At 34.3% G+C, this 17,418-nt stretch overlaps 1 long non-coding RNA gene across 1 annotated transcript; it reads right to left on the reverse strand.

The window, feature by feature from the left end:
- Window positions 1-2,893: 2,893 nt before the first annotated feature.
- LOC311434937 lies at window positions 2,894-11,308 on the reverse strand. Its single transcript, XR_014691843.1, has 5 exons — window positions 11,200-11,308; window positions 10,920-11,000; window positions 4,528-4,594; window positions 4,333-4,418; window positions 2,894-4,226 (listed from the first exon to the last, which is right to left on the reverse strand). It is a non-coding gene; the product is annotated as an uncharacterized lncRNA (long non-coding RNA).
- Window positions 11,309-17,418: the final 6,110 nt, after the last annotated feature.

Genomic DNA, 17,418 nt, shown 5'->3' on the forward strand with positions numbered 1-17,418 from the left:
AGTAAATGACAGAACAAAAGATTTGAAATCATTCTCCTTTTCCTTAGCTTTGAAGGTCCAGAGCATCAATTAAATTTTTTCAAATCTGAGTTAGATTGACTTCTCTTCCTCTGTTTATGATATAGTTGGTTAGTCTCTAGTAAGTGATGAATACTTGGCTTGTGTTAGGGTGGGTAGCTAGAAAGCTCCTGTGTCAATATCTCCTGAACCAAGGAGACCCCTCTACATATAATGTAGCCTGCTTTGATTATTTCCTAATTCTGCCTAGATTAGAATAAGGAAATAGTTTGTGTGCAAGATCATGTAACACTTCAGTTACTGGCTAGAAAGAAAGAATTAGAAAAGCTTAGTTTAAATCTAGCATTCTGCCACATGCTAATTAAATAAAGAGATAGTGAAATGCAGATAGATAAAAGATGGTGAATATGTGAGAAAATGTGACAGTTCACTTTCTTGTGTCTGTAGGGATTACAAAATAGCACTTGAATAAATTCTTTAACCTATTCTGCCCTAGAGGTATTAATTAGATATTTATAACACTTTAGGAATCTATCATGAATGTAGCTCTAAAACACTGCTGGAATAACTTTAAATTTAGAGCCCTTCCCTTCCCTTCCCTTCCCTTCCCTTCCCTTCCCTTCCCTTCCCTTCCCTTCCCTTCCCTTCCCTTCCCTTCCCTTCCCTTCCCTTCCCTTCCCTTCCCTTCCCTTCCCTTCCCTTCCCTTCCCTTCCCTTCCCTTCCCTTCCCTTCCCTTCCCTTCCCTTCCCTTCCCTTCCCTTCCCTTCCCTTCCCTTTCCCTCAGAAAAACAGGTGCACATTTAAGAAAAAGTCTAAATGAGCAACTGAAGTGAAGAGATCAATACTAAGGAATTCAATTAAATTTCCCTCGCAGGGGGTTTTCTCCAAATCTCATTGAAGTCAACAGAAAGATTCCCAATGACTTCAGTGGGGTTTTGATGAGACCCAGGGGACCAAGCCAGAGAGGACCTAGACTGTTAGACTGTTTTCTGACTTAGAGTCCTTCCTCTAAGTCACCTTATGTTGTTATTTGGTTGATTGTGTTTTTCACTGTTGTTGTTCTTTTGGCTTGGGTTGCTGTGTTTGTGGTTTTTTTTTGTTTGTTTGTTTTGTTTTGTTTTTGTTTTTGTTTTTGTTTTGTTTTTCAAAATAACATATATTTTTTCTTTTCTAAAACTTGAACTTTGGGTCTGTATAAAGACTCTGTGCCCTGAACCTCTTCAAATGATGAAAACTTCTTCAAATTACCTTGGTAATGCTAAAAAAGCTGTGCAAAAAGATTTCTTGATCATTTTTCCTGCTCCTTGTGCTTCCTGGTCTGTTCTAGCTCCAAACAAGATTTCTATGGTTATGCAAAATATTACCTGGCTTTACTTTTATTAAGGACATGCTTTATTAATCTTAATAAATCAGTTTGTCGCTTGCTTTCTGACTGCCTCTCAAGTAAAACGGGGATTGACTGTGCAGTAACAGTGTTTATGTCATGCCTGAATAGTTTAAGGTGAGGCTTTGAGTAGTTTTATTGCTTTTGTTTATATAGGTAAACCCAATCTGCGTGTTTGAAATGATTGATGAACTGCAGTCCCACTTGGAGTGTTTGTCATCATTCATGTGCTGAAGTGACATTTCTTTATGTATTTTGGCATAAACATATGCAACTACTGGCAAAGCATTTGACCCTGGAGTCTGACTATTTGTCATTCTAATCTTTTTTTCTTTTCTACCCCAAAGTCAGGCAAGTTACTGTATATTCTGTCCGCATTCATGTTACTAATTATTCAACAGACAGTAAAACGGTCCTGTAGCTGGAACTGTGTAACTTGCTGAAAGTGCATTCTTCTTTTCACAAGTTCTGTACTTTGCTGCAATATAGAGCTGGGATGTGTTTAAATGTCAAGAGCAACAGCCATGTTGAGCTACAGTACCTTTTCAATAAAATCTGATGCTTATACTTTATCAATAGAGTAAGGTGAAACACCCTGCATGGAATTTAGCAAATCAAATGTGAACAGAGATTAAGTAAAATACATCAAACATGTCTTGGAATATAATTTTCCAGTAACATATTTACAATGAAAAGTAAGTAACCAATAATTCACATTATGTGGACAGAGATAAATGGATGGTGCCTTAACCTCCAGGCTCAGGGTTCAGACTATGTGTTGTCTTGTAGGAAAATGGCTGATTATTTATTGGGGAAAATGTCAGGAAAAAAATTAAACTGTAAAGTAATTTTCCCTGGAAAGCAATCACATGTCATTTATAAAATATATCAACTTCTTTTTTATCTCAGAGTCATAAAAATGTGATACCTCTTCAAAACTTACTCCTCTAAATAAAATTTTTGAATATTGAATATATCTACAATAAATGATATAGATTTAGATTTTTGATATAGAAAGCCAGTGATTAATGTGATTGATAGAAAATCAATCCCAAACTTAGATCAAAGAATATGTGTCCCAAAATGATATATATAAATGGCATTCATTCTGAGCTTGGATAATGCTTTCTAAATTTGAATATCTATGTCTGTATTTCAATATGTCAGTAAAATGCTTGTTGCAGAAGCACTGGCACATTCAGCATCAGTTTTCATGCATAGAAGATGACAAGGAAGATACCCTGTTTCCTGGACAGCATGAGTTTACTGGGAATTAAAATGACTGTCAGCATGGATACCAATATTCCTCCTTTACCTTGGGCTCCCACCCACTCCACACCAACTTCTTTAAGAAACCTGGGCATGAAGATTCACCATAGGTGTTCAGAGCTGTGTTGGACCAAACTGTTTTCAGTCAGTTTTCAGTCAATTCTACCTACTGTGATACCATGAATGTAACAAATTAATTAGCCAAGTTCGTCTTGAGTATATATGACCAGATTTGGTTTTACTTGCAGTATAAGGATACTGTGGATTTTTTTATTTTTTTATTTTTTTATGATCATCATTTTTTGTCCCATGTGTCTCCACCAAAAACCTTCCAAACAATTGTTACTTGTCATATAGATAGCCGTACATGTCACACAAGGTCAGCTGGGACCAGTGTTTCAGGCAACAGAATTTGAATGAGGTTTCCTGATGTAGATAGCTATAGATAGCATTTTCTCTGAAAACCTTGGTTTTAGTGGTGGTTTGTTTAACAGTGTTAGAACAAAAATAAACAAAAAATAAATAATTGTTCTTCCTTCTATTCTGCTCTTGCTCTCTTTAAAATCTGAAAAGTTGAAAAAGCTCAGATCATGGAAAGGTATGGAAGACCTAAATGAAACTCCATACACAAGCTAAATAATTCACTTTGGAAGTAAATTCATGCTACACTGTGGATGACTGAACATAACCTTTTAAGTTTACAACTAAGAGGTTACCATTACTGACCTATGAAAGAAACCACTCTGAAAACAGGCACAAGCCAAACCTGTCCAGATTGTTGTAGTTTTTTAATATAATTTTATGGACTTTTTGTCACTAATTTTTAGCTGCTGTGTCTGTTTTGTTTTTCTTTTCAGCACACATGCTACAAAAAGTTTGCTTAAGCAGGGCAAGGTTTGATTTTGAGAAATGCTTGAACAAACTTGATATTTCCTGTTTTGGCAGGGGGGTTGGACCTGATGATCTTTCAATCTTCCCTTCCAATCCCATCAGTTCTGTCATTCTGTGATATGAAATTGTCTTTTCAAAAAGTGATATAAGGATGAATTCTGTGGGTTTTGCAACAAATTTCCAAACATCTATTTGTGAAGAAGCATTATACAGGTTCTTCAGAAATATAGTGTACTGACAAAAGTTTAGGTCTTGTTTTTAAAATGTTCACTTGGAAGGACAGAAGACAAATAGAAGCTAGGCAGGAGACTCAGCTATGCATGACATTACATGTTTATGCTTAGGTAGTCAAGTCCATATCCTAGAGGCTGGTTAACTCAAGAGCGTCTGAGTTCTTTGATTCCCACTGACAGAACTGGTTAAGTTTTGGTTCATTTGCCCACATATAAACATCTTGAGTTGCTTGAGATCTCCAACAGTCTCCAGATGCAAGGGAGCTGTAGTACTTCAGTGCAGGTCAGCTGTGGGGCCTGTGGTATACCTGTTGCTCCTGAATGTAAGTCTCAGACACCGTAAGACAACTCAGATGGTATCCAGCTACTTGTGTGTGCACAGCTCAGTTAAGCCTTAGTTCACCACTGAATGGAAGAGAAGTTCAAATGCCTAGAACACATGTAGATAGAGATACATAAAGCCACCTACATTTAATAAAGTAGTTTTTAAATCAGTTGCCAAAATGTGAGCATTTGATGTCTTTTTACACGTTTACCTGGCCTTCAGATGTTGCTCCAGGAAGCCTTCATATTTGACAACTCCATATATATGTCTTAGATTCCATGGGTATATAAAAAGGTACTAAAAGGATATATGGATTTAGTCTTGAAATGAATTTAATGCTCACATATGTAGAAATAGAAATATAAATAAATAATTATAATAATTAAAAAAAAAAAAAGTAACTTACCTAATCTTGACATATATTCTTCAATTCCTATTACGCCATGAATATTCCAATAGAATTCATGTAGATTCTATGCAATGTATACAGTAGTAAAAAGTGTGTTATAAATATAACAGTGTATTTTATAGTTACCAATACCTGTTCAAAAGAGTTCTGCATAAAACTATATTATTTAAGTTGTTTCTGATATTTTCCAGATGTTTCTGAAAGACAGAAAAGCTATGTATTTAGAGCTGCATCCATTTTCCACACTTTCAGGCTAATAACCATGGTCATCTGCATTTCCCTTCCCTTTTTTATTTTATCCATGTCAAGATAATTTTATGTATTTTTTCCTATTGCACTTGTCAAAGACTTTGATTTCCTCATAGTTTCTCTATTAAAATTTTACTATGTTTCACAGTGTTAAATCAAATCTATTTTGAGCATTTTTCTAGTACCAAAAAAAACAGACAAAGGTTACCATCATGTTCACAGAAATACTTTTATTCTCCTTCTCCACCTCAAAATAACCCTGGCATAAAAAGGGAGAAAAGATGAGAAATGGTTTGGATTTTTTCATGGGGAATACTTGCCCTTTCAATGACGATACATTTCTTTGTACTTTTTGTTATAGGAAATGACAGATAGTTGGAAAAAATCTCTGAGAAATGCTTCTCATTATCAAATCATTGTATGCAGCAAATGTATCATGGCACTGCTAAAACCCATGATACAAACTAACTGTTTCTGTAAAGGAAGATTAGCAAACAATACACTGAGCTTGGCTGCAGGTGCAATGTTGTTGTTTTTTTTTTTTACCTCTGGCTTTTTTCTGGAATAGAGCTTAAGAAAATGATGCATCAAAATATTTGTGGGTTGAGGAGGAAAGAGGAGATTGTTTCTATTTCTGTCTGGCTTTTTTCTCAAGTTTGACTCCTTCTGGGATGTCACTGTTTTGGAATATGTGATAATATGTTGCATTAGATATGCAACAAGTCATGTGTAAAGCAAATACGGTACCACTTTAAGTGAATGTCTCTCTTGATAAAAGAATGTATTCCAACTACATTAATCCATTAATGGTTCATTTCCTCAGATAATTGGCTACTTACGTGCATCTTTATTTGCATCCAATAAATACATAGCCTAGAGTTACCAGTATCTATGTTAGGCTAATAATTTCATCCTAGGTTAACACTTCTAAGGTAGGAGCAGTTTAAAACAACATAACTTCAATGAATAGATTCACTAAGAAAAATAAATTTTGTTTATTGATTGATTTCCTGCCTTCCAGTTAGAGCTTATAGCTAATTCTGCAAGCCAGTGAATGAATGCCTCTTTATAGTATGCAAAGAAAAGGAAATGTTCCATTTGGCTACTAGATTAAAGGTACAACATTTAATTATTAAATTATGGTTTGCTGTTAATATTGTCTGCTGGAGAAAACATATCAAAACTAATAAAAATCACTGTTTTTCCATTTAGGTACTGATTATTTATGTATTTATTAACTTTTAGTAGGAAAAATCACCATTTTCCAACAAAGCACTAGATTTATTTCATTCTAGTTAAATCTGTCACACTCATTCATAAATATATGGTCTGGCATATTAGAAATAAGCTCCGAGTCTCACCTTTCTGAAATTGTGAGAAAACATTAGCTCAATCTCCAAGTTATGACTTATTTATATCTTTCAAGATTTGGTCCATGTATGTCTATAGGACATGACAACACATGGGTGCATTGATAAATGTTGAATGAACATCCCTTGATAGCTACTTAATTCTTTAAAAACATCTGAATAAATAAAGGAAACAGAAATCTTTTATCTTGTAATGCTATAAACCCCAAATTTCTTCCATTTTTCCCTACTTGGTTTGGTGTTTTGTTTTTTTGTTTTGTTTTGTTTTGTTTTGTTTTTCATCATCTCACACCTTTATTTTAGTTTATTCTCCTCCCTATTGACAACATTGACAACTGTCCCAAGTATTGATCAAGCCTCCTGGAATTCTAGCAATATCCTTCTCCTGAAATTTAAAGGATGTCTCAGTGTCCAGAAGCCCAGTACAGCTACCTGTTATCTTCTAAACTGATACAAAATTATTACACTTTGTCACATTTAAATATGCACTATGGGTTGAACATGAAATTGAATATTCTCTGTTAAAATTGAAAAAATAAATTCTTCATTAAAAAATCGTGTTTTCTACAGAATACTTTAGTATTTGGCTTTTGTTCATTTGTTTGTTTACAAAAAGAAAATGATCCAAGTCAGAGAGTGTTTCAACTCTTACTGAACTCCAGGGAAAAAATTAAGACAAGTCCCATGACTCGTTTTGTGGAGGCCATCAAATCAGGTAATCACTGTCACCCCCCATGGCTTTTGAAATCTGTGGAACGCCAAGTGCTCCAGTACACAGCAGCCTCTTGTAGGAGTTCAGATTCAATGGCTGCTTCTTGTTTCAGGCACCGACTCACTTCTGAAGAATGAAAGGGCTACTAAGTCATACTTTCTGCTGTGAGACAAAGAGAAGAGATGCAACATTTGATCTCAAAATTTCTGCCTGCCCAGAAAAATGGAACTGCTGATGACAATTGAATCTCTCTTCCTGAGTATATAATGTTTTTCTTGCACAGTTACATGAACCTAATAACCATATCAATCAGAGTTCTTGAAAGTAAAGCAATATATTCTACTGAAGTATATGATGAGATGTTAGGGTTAAGAATGTGTTTGAATTTCTGGATGGATGACAAGGTTGTTTTTGTTTCAAAGTTAACTGGGAATACGAAGCTGAGAAATACTAGGCAAACTATACTCAGAAAATGAACTGAAGTTTACAAAGAGAAGGAAAAATTGCTTACATGGAAGACCTTATGTTTCAAGTGCTCCTGGATTTAAATGTACACAGATGAAATCTATGTAGATTTGTAGTAAGAATGGTATAACTGCAGCAACTGCACTCCTCTGGCATATTTGGAATTGAAAATGTAGTAGTAAAAGGAACATTGTGAAGTTTCACTGAAGTAAGGGGCATAGCTCTGATACATTATTCCCTCAAAAATGGCAATAACTCTGCACTCTGGGAATAAAAGAACCTGAAAAAATGGAAACAGCTAGGAAAACAGGTAGCAAATACTAAGTTGCTAATTGGTACCAAAAGTACTGAAATCCAGCTCTTGGCTTCATAGGTATTTGTAATGATTCCAAGACAATAACAGGAAATTTCATCCAAAAATATATGTATTAAATGCAGCCTTTGGCCCCAAGTTCTTCTAACTAACCCTGTGACTACTTGAGACATTGTTGTTTCATACTCCTCCTTTTCTCCTCATTGCTGTCTTAGAGTACCCTTTGTTCTTGTGGATGTTTAGCTTTTTGGTGATTTTCCCTCTCAAATTCCATGAACAGAGAGGATCACTTTCTCCATATCTTATGGAACAATCCTAAATATATGCAGCCTGTCTCCACTCTCTTAAAGATCTTGAGGCTTTTCAAGAATGTTGGTCATTTTGATATTTAACAAGAGAAGCATTCAGAGTGTAATACCCAAACAATCAAACCAGCGGCTTGGCCAAATATCAATTCTCATCTGCAGGGGTTCTTTAATACATCTCCCTAAGAACAGATGTTACTTCACCTTGTATAAAACTGTGAGGGAAGAGGACCACTTTGCCGTTATGGTTTTGCAGATTGGCAGGGATTGAAAGAGGTTCAGCTTTACTAAAGTGTGTTCACTTTTGTGTAGTTGCTTAGAAAAGAGACACTGATATACTGAGAGGGAACTCAACCTTACAGAAAAGATTGTGGAAATTTACCATTGAAGGCTCTTCCTGAAATGATAGATGAGAAACTGTACAGAGTTTTTTTCTTATTAACTTGTTACCTCAAAAATAAATTAAAAGAATTGACACTATAAACAAATTTGACCATATGAGATCCCAAAAGCTGCTTCACATTAACTTTCACAAGCGGGAACCTAGTGTTCCTCTAGATTTCACAGTAACATGGAGTTAACTAACAGGTTCGACAAAGACATACAGATATAGGAAGATAGAAGTGCTTCTGAATGCTGTAGTATAGACAAGAACTGAGACAGTCTTGAAGTTATGATGGCTCTGGTTTAATGCTTGGAAATGGTAAACCAGATTCTAGTCTCTCTTTTATGAGAATCACATGCAAAAAATCTAATTCCCCAGCCATGAGGTTATTAGGTACATTCTTCTTGGCTGGAATAGTAAATTGGAATCTTGGTTGGAATTGTAAGAACAGCTCCAGATAAGATCCCTCATTCAAACACCTTTATTTAAAAATTTATAAGCCAAAAAATTGTTTGCTTATATAAAGGTCTACAGTTGCATTTGACATTATAAAATATTATATATATATATACGTATTTAAAAAAAAAATTAAAAAAAACTGTATCTGTTCACAGGTCACACCCCTTCCCAACCTCTCCCAGTTTCTAATCTGAATACAGCTGCTATCTTCATATAGTGGTCAGTGTCTATGTCTGCCTTAGCAAGTTATTTTTGCTCAACAGGAACAGATCAGTGGGCCACGGCAGGTGATGATGAGGTCCTTATATTTTTTGTACACATTTCAGCAGTTCTACTTCATACCAGGTTTAATCTTGTCCCCTGGACTGATCATCCCAACCAGCCATGCATATGGTGTAGTGCTATTCAGAGGAGAGTGGTCTCTGGTGTTTCTGTTTGTGACTGGATCACTAACAGCACACACCTGATTTCTCCAAAATGAACCCTGTTCTTTCATCAAATGGACTTTGTGAAGCAAAGCAACCTTTAGAAGTGGAGACATTCAGAAGTTTTATTTCAAAACTAGATCACTGTTTGAACCTAAACATTAATGCAGACAAAACCTGCATGACTTTATAGAGAAGCTTAATACTTGAGAATGTGAATGCAAATCTTGAATTAAACATTAACACTGAACACAACACAAAAATTCCTGTATTTCAAAGAATACATAAGGAATTAGAATATATTTCTAAATCTATAAAGAAGCAACAAAATACCTCAGCATACTGCATATGTATGTGTTTGTTGGAAAGTAACACTATATTTGGCAAGAGTGAAAAAAAAAAAAAAAAAATCTGTTCTATCTAACTTATTTTGGGTGAAAATCTACTGCTTTTCCAAATGATTTTTTTCCATCCTCTGACAGATGTAAAGAGGCTGCAGACTTTGCACAATATTTTTGCAAAAGGTAAGACTTTTGGGTGTTTTGACATTAGATTCTCTTTGAAAATGCAGCTAACACACACATCTCTTTCCCCATCATCCAAATCAATCCAAGCCTTTCATTTCTCCTCCAGAAGTCCTAATTTGATAGTACATCTCATGTCACCTTTAGAGAAATTCTGTATGTTGCTTACTTTGCCAGTTTATCAATGATGAGCAGATTACCTTTTCTCCCTAATTCTTTTCAGGAAGTCTGGTACTTCTCTCTCTCCAGAATCTCCTTTCTCTACCCTAATACATATCTTCATGTCAACATTTTCTTTTTAGCATGCCCATAATTACTCCTTTGGGTCTCACTTGTCATTCATTTCAGCCTTTAAAGTATCCTGACATACAATATGGTATATTAAAATTACCTTTACATAGACGATTGCAAAAAGAAATGCAGTCTAATCTTTTTAAAACAGTAAAACTTGACATAAAACAAACAAACAAACAAAAGTGTTATGTTGTTCAAAGTGTTTAGAGAATAGAAGGTAAACAGTCTGTTAAACACAGTTAAAGAGTTCTTTGTCAACTTGATATTAATACTTGATATTTATACTCTTGGCCATAATTCTCAGTAAATAACTTCTTCTGCACATGTTTTGTTTTGTTTATATATTCTATTTCCTAAAAGCAATTAAAAGCTAGAACAGTGCATTTCTGAAGGTAGATTATTTTTTCAATTATAATTTTCAAGAGCTGGTAGTCACCTGGCCTTCAGCTTCACGTCTCATAACACTACCCAAGACTTTCTATAGTTGCCATAACACAACATTCTGCAATATCTTGTCACTCGATTCAATGATATGTTAAAGAATATCAAATAAATATAAATATAAAGAAACCATAGTGATAAATACTGCTCAGTGCAGTTTTACTGCCTTGAACTGAGGTGGTATGTCCCTTTTGAGGAAGATGTGTATATGCATGTTTTGTTGCAGTGAGTCCTGAGATTTACTGCAATTAATTGCACTGTCATGTTGCATGGCCTCACATTGAAGCCCACCTATTGTTAGATTTTTTTCAAACGAATTTGAGATAAGTAGAAAACTGCTACTAAGGATGTTCATTTTGTTCCACCCTCTGTAAATTTCTTGTGATGTTATTCTTGTTCAAATACCCTCCCTGGGCTATAGTTAATGGAGAAATAAAAGGAACTTGCCTTGGCTTTTTGATTGGTCTTCCTGGTTTTCATTCATGGATATCTTTATGATTCTCCCATATTCATTCTTCAAGGTTGTCTCTGCAATTATGATACATTATTGAGGCAATTCAAAATAATATATAGACTTTTTAGCATTTCCTCTATACTGATGGCTTCCTTGTCCTTTCTCTTTCTCTCTTTTTTTTTTTTTTTTTTTTTTTTTTTTTTTTTCCTAATGATGAAACACGGTTAAAAGCAGTTTGTGCTTGCACAGTTTTGTTCATGTTCTCTGATTTACCTCTATGCCATTCTTGGTTTAGTGAAGGATAGGATGCAAGGCTGTTTATGAATATTTCTTTCCACAATACACTAAAAGGAACAACTATCAAACCAGAAAAAAAAAAAAAAAAAAAAAAAAAAAAAACAGCACACAAGCACACAGACTACAGTACAGAAGAGGGTTGGGTTTCTTTTTTCCTTCCTATTCTTCTAAAACAGAAGGAACCAGCTCAGCTGGGTATCACTCATCACAAGACTCTGGTTTGATTTCCGCAGGTGGCAAAGGTAAAAAGCTTAGCTATGCAGAGCCTGGGGTTTCAAAGGAAGAAATTGGTCAGAAGTTCTTTCACTTCATCAAATTCTGATGAGGAATACGTAAAATGGTACCAGACTTATTTGGTATCCCACTCTTTCTGTCCCTCTCTTGCAACCTAGAGTATTATCAAATAATAGAAAAACACTGACCAAAGATTACAGGCTAAAAAACCTCATGTTGAATACTGATGTTTTTACTTGGTATGTTTATGACCTGCAAATCCTACTTTTTTTACAGGAACTATAGGATGCTTGTAATCTCCATAGATGTCTTCATTGCTTATATAAGGAGCTATATGATAATTTTCAAGGCAGTAATAAATGTCTTCTATAGAGCTAAAAACTTGATTAAAAAAAAAAAAAAAGAGAGAGAGAGAGAGAGACTAAAATAGCATCCTAGACGTAAATATTTCCCATGAGGTGCTATCTTACAGTTCTGGAATTCCAGCAAATATATTTAGTCTTTTCTGAAAATAACAACTTAGGAGACTTGGTTAAGTATAAAAATATAATTGTGAAACATCTATCTCAGAAGCTGAGAAGTAAGTATATCACCTATGACCTAGGAAACTAAGGGGAATTAAACTGATTTTCTAATTATCAACTTCGCAAACATCTTAATGAAATATAGGGAAATACACAAGGCATTCTACAATAGATATACTAAATTAATGTACAGGAAAAATACATGAAAGATACTATTTTTCCAACAAAGTGTACCTCTCAGTAAATGAGGATTAAGTGATATGCCTTATGTCTTATTTTTGATGATTATCATTGCAACATTAATATCCAGCTTTGATTTATGTGCCAAAAATCAACTGAAAATTTTGGGGAAAATGCAGCATGATTAATTGTTATCTAATGTTCAGACTGAAAAATGAAAACATTTTCTGTCTTAACTAGAGATAATGAAACAGAAGACTAAGACAAACAGGAAGGAAGTGATTGTGGATGTTTTTAGAAATATCTCCTTATTAAATATAAATCTTTCTGATAGTTGATTCTCATACAAAATGAGGATATGGACAATTGTTAAAAACTGTGTAGCAATTGATAAGGAGAGTAATTGTTTAGTAGTGTGAAAGGCTCAAATCTACTTTATTATTCACTTCTCTGTGATTAGACCCAGGCTTCTGAGGTGAAAGTGCAACAACTTAGAGTGACATCTAGCACCTTTAGAATGAAAACTGGGAATTTTCCCCCACTATCACTGCGTATCAGCCCCTGGAAAACCTTCAGAGTTGTGTGTAACTCAACAGACCCCAGCATTATATGTTGGAATAGATAGTCCATTAGCCATGTGTTAGAATAGAGAGAGTCTCTTAAGCCTGTAGTTCCTTGTTGACCTTCAAAAGCTTTGTAGAAGAATGTGAAAGGCAGAGAGAGGTCTGAACATTGTATTTACTGTAGATTGTTTCACTGCCTTATGCTATCTTTCCCAATAAAGAATTTGCTCTTGCTGTTGTCTAGCCAACAAGATTTTAGCTAATATTTTAACATTTATTTTTGCTTAAAACACAAATCATATTTTATAAAATGCAAACTTAAAACTCTAATGATTTTTATGTGTATATATATGCATGCCTTTTTTTTTTTTTTTTCCAGAATATTCTTTTATTTTTCCAGCATGTTTTCTGCATTCTGGAAGAGTCTTTTGTACTCCAGATGCTTACTTTTTAGTCAAAGGAAACAGTATTCTGTTTCTTACCACAATATTTCTACACTGTCTGCATTTCAGTTCAATGCTTCTGTTTTTTAACTGCATCAAGAACATTGAAATATATTTTTAGAAGCTGAAAATAGAAATGTAGTTGTACCATGATTTAGCAAACATTTTAAAATTGGTAATGCATCTGAACAATAGGAGCAAATTTTCTTATAGATATCAGCCACCAAATACTTTGTCTTTAAGGAAAGAAAAAGGAAGCATCTCAAAGACTCCCTGTATACAAGCATTCAAACATTCAACCATTCATTTTCTGCTTTCACCCCATACTGTAAATCTGGATTTATCTCCTAAAAGATGTCAGAATTAATGATACGTGAATCTGATGGATATCTCAACCAGAGAACAATTTGTTTCTTTTCTCACCTGTATGTCACCTGTTGTATGTTTTTGTAACTTCTTTCCTCATAAAATATTGAAATGACATATGTTAGGACAGACTGCCTTAATGTTTTGTTTTGTTTTTTACATTTTGGGACATCCTGAGATCCCATCCAGCTTTACTATCATATTATATTCTTAACTTATGCATGAAATGCCAATTAGCATAACTGGGAACTGCATATTAAGTACAGGAGTGAAAAACCATTACAACAGTTATTACAAGGATACCAGCTTTCTAAATTACTTGAACACTAGCAGATATGAAGTAAAACGTTAAACTACAGAGAAAACTGTTGTTCATTATGATGTAAATTTCCCTTATTTGTTTAGTAAGTCAGTCTTTTAGGTTTTATTTATTTGCTTCTTGGTTGTCATACACATTTTCAGTGGTCATAATTCCAAAAGCTGTGAAGTTTGACACTTTTTTTATTTTTTTATTTAATTATTTAATTAATTATTATTTCTCTTTCCAAATCAAAGGAGAAATGTTGAAATTTTTTAAGGAATAGTAATTAAATTCCTCTAAGAAAGCTCTATTTGACCCATTTAAATTCTGTCATGAGTAGCACAATAACATGTAAAATGTGTAAAATAATGTGTAAAAAGGGTAAAACTGGTCAATGGAACCACTCTGCCATTTTTTTAAGAAAGGATATGCTTTAGGCATGCACCAAGGTATAACTACATGTGTGAATAAATGGAAAAGAATTCGTAGAAATTCAGGTCAAAGTTATCAAAGTGCCAGGTGAAAAGTTCAGCTCAAAGTTAGTATCCATACCACTGTGTGACTGCAATGATTGACCTAAAGCTACGTATTGTTCTGCACTACAGTGATGCAGGCTGTTGCAGACAGGGTTCTCAGATAAAGTAAAAGTTCTAAGAAAAAGGAAAGCAGGAAAAGCTCTCTCCTGCCTGTCACCAAAAGCAGCACCATCAGCAGTTTGTTCTTCAGGGAACTAAAGAATCTCCTCACAATAACATGCATTCCATTAGGCTCTGCGCTCTGTACCCACTCCACACCTAGACTTTGCTACACCTTTAAACATGGGAATTGAGCAAAAAAAAAAAAAAAGTGTTGACTTTTATAACCCTTGTTATAAAGACTCTATGTAGTATTTTAGTATTTTTTCTAAGATGTAGTAGATGGTAGCATGCTTTTGCTCCTTTCTACAAACTGTGCAAGATGAAGGTCATACAGAGGTAAGTCGTAATAAACGAAGGGATCTAAAATGCAAAACAGTGGTCTAAGTGAGATTTTTAAAAGGCAGTATCCTGAACTATGGTTCCTACTCTGCATATATTCTCTGCCACTCTGATCAAGTATATTCGTGTTCGCTTCATCAAAACAAGGAATAGATATCAAGAAATTTATTCTTCTTTAAAGAACAAGGAAATCAAAAAACTGGGAGACATTTGGGATACTTTCCTAGCCAGTGGGAAGGCTAAGCAAAATACAGGCTGAGTCTGACAGATCCTGCAATTCAGATTTTTGTTCTCCTTTGCTGTTGTTGATTTGTTATTACGAAAATTAATAACCAGGTAACAAGTTGTTCTGTGGTATGTATTGTTCAAACTTCTTTGTTCCCTCTTCACTCTGGTATCCTGGGTGGAAGATAACATCTACTAAGCAGGTGCTGTAGCAATTCTTTTGCTAAACACAACCTACCAAAACTAGTAATGTATGACAATTAACAATATTTTCATAGACATATATTTAAGCAGTTTGCACAGGGGTATGTAAGTAGGTAAATTTTACTCTCTTGCCCTTAATCTATTTAAAATTTAACAGATTAAAGATACAGAAACACACTGCTCAAAGAAGACTGGATGAGACTGGATGGTCATTCTATGAGGTATATTCAGCACAGGGAAATTGCAAAGTGGTGGTATCAGAACCTGGAGTTTTCACCTGCTCAAACTTTATTCAGTAGAAAATGTAAAAGAGAAAATTCTACACTGTAAGGAGTTGATGTCAGAAACTTTTCCAGATGTATAAATGTGTAAACCAGAACCTTCTAGCATCTAAAAATTGTTCTAAACCTACCCAGAACAGCAACTATGGTCACAAGCAACTGAAGTCGGAAGAGTCATATGTGATCAATATCCCAGCATCCCATAAGGCAATTCAACCATATTTTTGGCAAGGTCTTAGGAAACAGATAGCAAATCTGGATTGTCTCTGCCATCAGATGTAACACAACCAGAAATAATGCCAACAAGTTACAGAATTTCGTGTGTTTCTGAAGGTATTACAGGTCTACATAAAAGCACCAGGCACTACAGATGCTAACTAAACAGCTTTTTAGGATGTTTCAAAGCATCTGTAAGTCTGTGTTATGCTGATATAGATTCTTAATTCTTCAGTTTGTTTGAGGAGGAACAGGAAAGGATGACGTAAGGAAGTGAACCTGTAAGATACTCTTCTAGAGGCAATTAGTGCAGGTTATTTTGTTTTGCAGAAGCTGGTATTTCACACAATATTGATCAACTGGAACAAGATAAAGCAGAATTGATGACTGAGTAACATGCATGCAGTTAATTTACATAAAAATATATAGTCACATTCTATGGACTAGGTAGGATCCAAAAGCAGCCATGAAGTTTCAACAGGAACTTGAATCTCCATTGAGCTGTAGTTCCCTGCTTTCATAACTCTTAACAGTCTGTGATAGTTTACAGCATGGTTTACAGCTGCATTTTTTAATGCAGTGCAACCCACACCAATTTTTGATTTGTATGACTGAAATGTTTGTAACTATAAGCATGCATGTTAAATGTTAGGCCATAATTCTCTCCCCCAGTTGCATTATTTGTATCATCAATGAATAGTACTTCCTAACATAGTTCACAACCATTTCATATACTTTACCAAAATGCTAACAAACTGACATCAATTGTAAGTGAATCAATTGTAAGTGCAGAATATGTAAAAATTGTAAAATATTCTAAATAAATATTTCTGAAAATAATACACATGTACAGCTATACACAAAAATAACCACTCTCTGTCTAATAATAGGCTTATTCTTTCTTTAAATTCTGTGCTCACTGGTGATTCACCTAGCATATTTGCAAAACAACCCCACAGTGTGTTCTAAAAGAAGTGACTATAATAATTAGTGCAGGAAAAAGTCTAACTTTTAATTATGTGGGAAATAATTATAATAAAAACTGAATATTTTTCTACTTCTCAGATGTTTGTTAAACCAACAGTGGTGAAACATTAAAAATAAATAAATTAATAAAAAGAATACTTATTCTGATTTAGCATTATAATTTTATTGACTACCAAAGAGCTACTCCTGATTTACAACACAGAGATGAAAATCAGACCCAGTTCCTCTACAATATTCTTCCTTACATATCCTGTATGGATGAAAATCTAAGTAAGATTATGGGGATTTATTCATGCACATTTGTCAGCATTTTTGTATTTATTGGCCTAGCAGATATCCTTTGAATTTGGTACCTTTTTACTAAAGAGTCAAATAAGTTATTTGCTGTATGAATAAATATTTGATAGCATATCAGACAAAGATAAGACACAAGGTATGAGTTTGCAGATGCAATAAAATAACTAAGAGGCCAATTTATCCCTTGTGCAACATGACTGAAGTCAATTAATTTTATCTTTATTTTGAAAATCACACCTAAATACATTATATATATCAGAATTGTTTGTGTTGTTGTTGTTGTTGTTTAGTACTAACTCTTGTAAGAATACCCTGTAAAATGAGACCAATTAGATATTTCTAACTTTTATACATGCAAAACACACTGTATGTTGTTGTTGTTTATTTGTTTTCTAAA

Source organism: Aythya ferina (genome assembly GCF_964211825.1).
Source record: "Aythya ferina genome assembly, chromosome: 3".
In the NCBI taxonomy this organism is placed as follows: domain Eukaryota; kingdom Metazoa; phylum Chordata; class Aves; order Anseriformes; family Anatidae; genus Aythya; species Aythya ferina.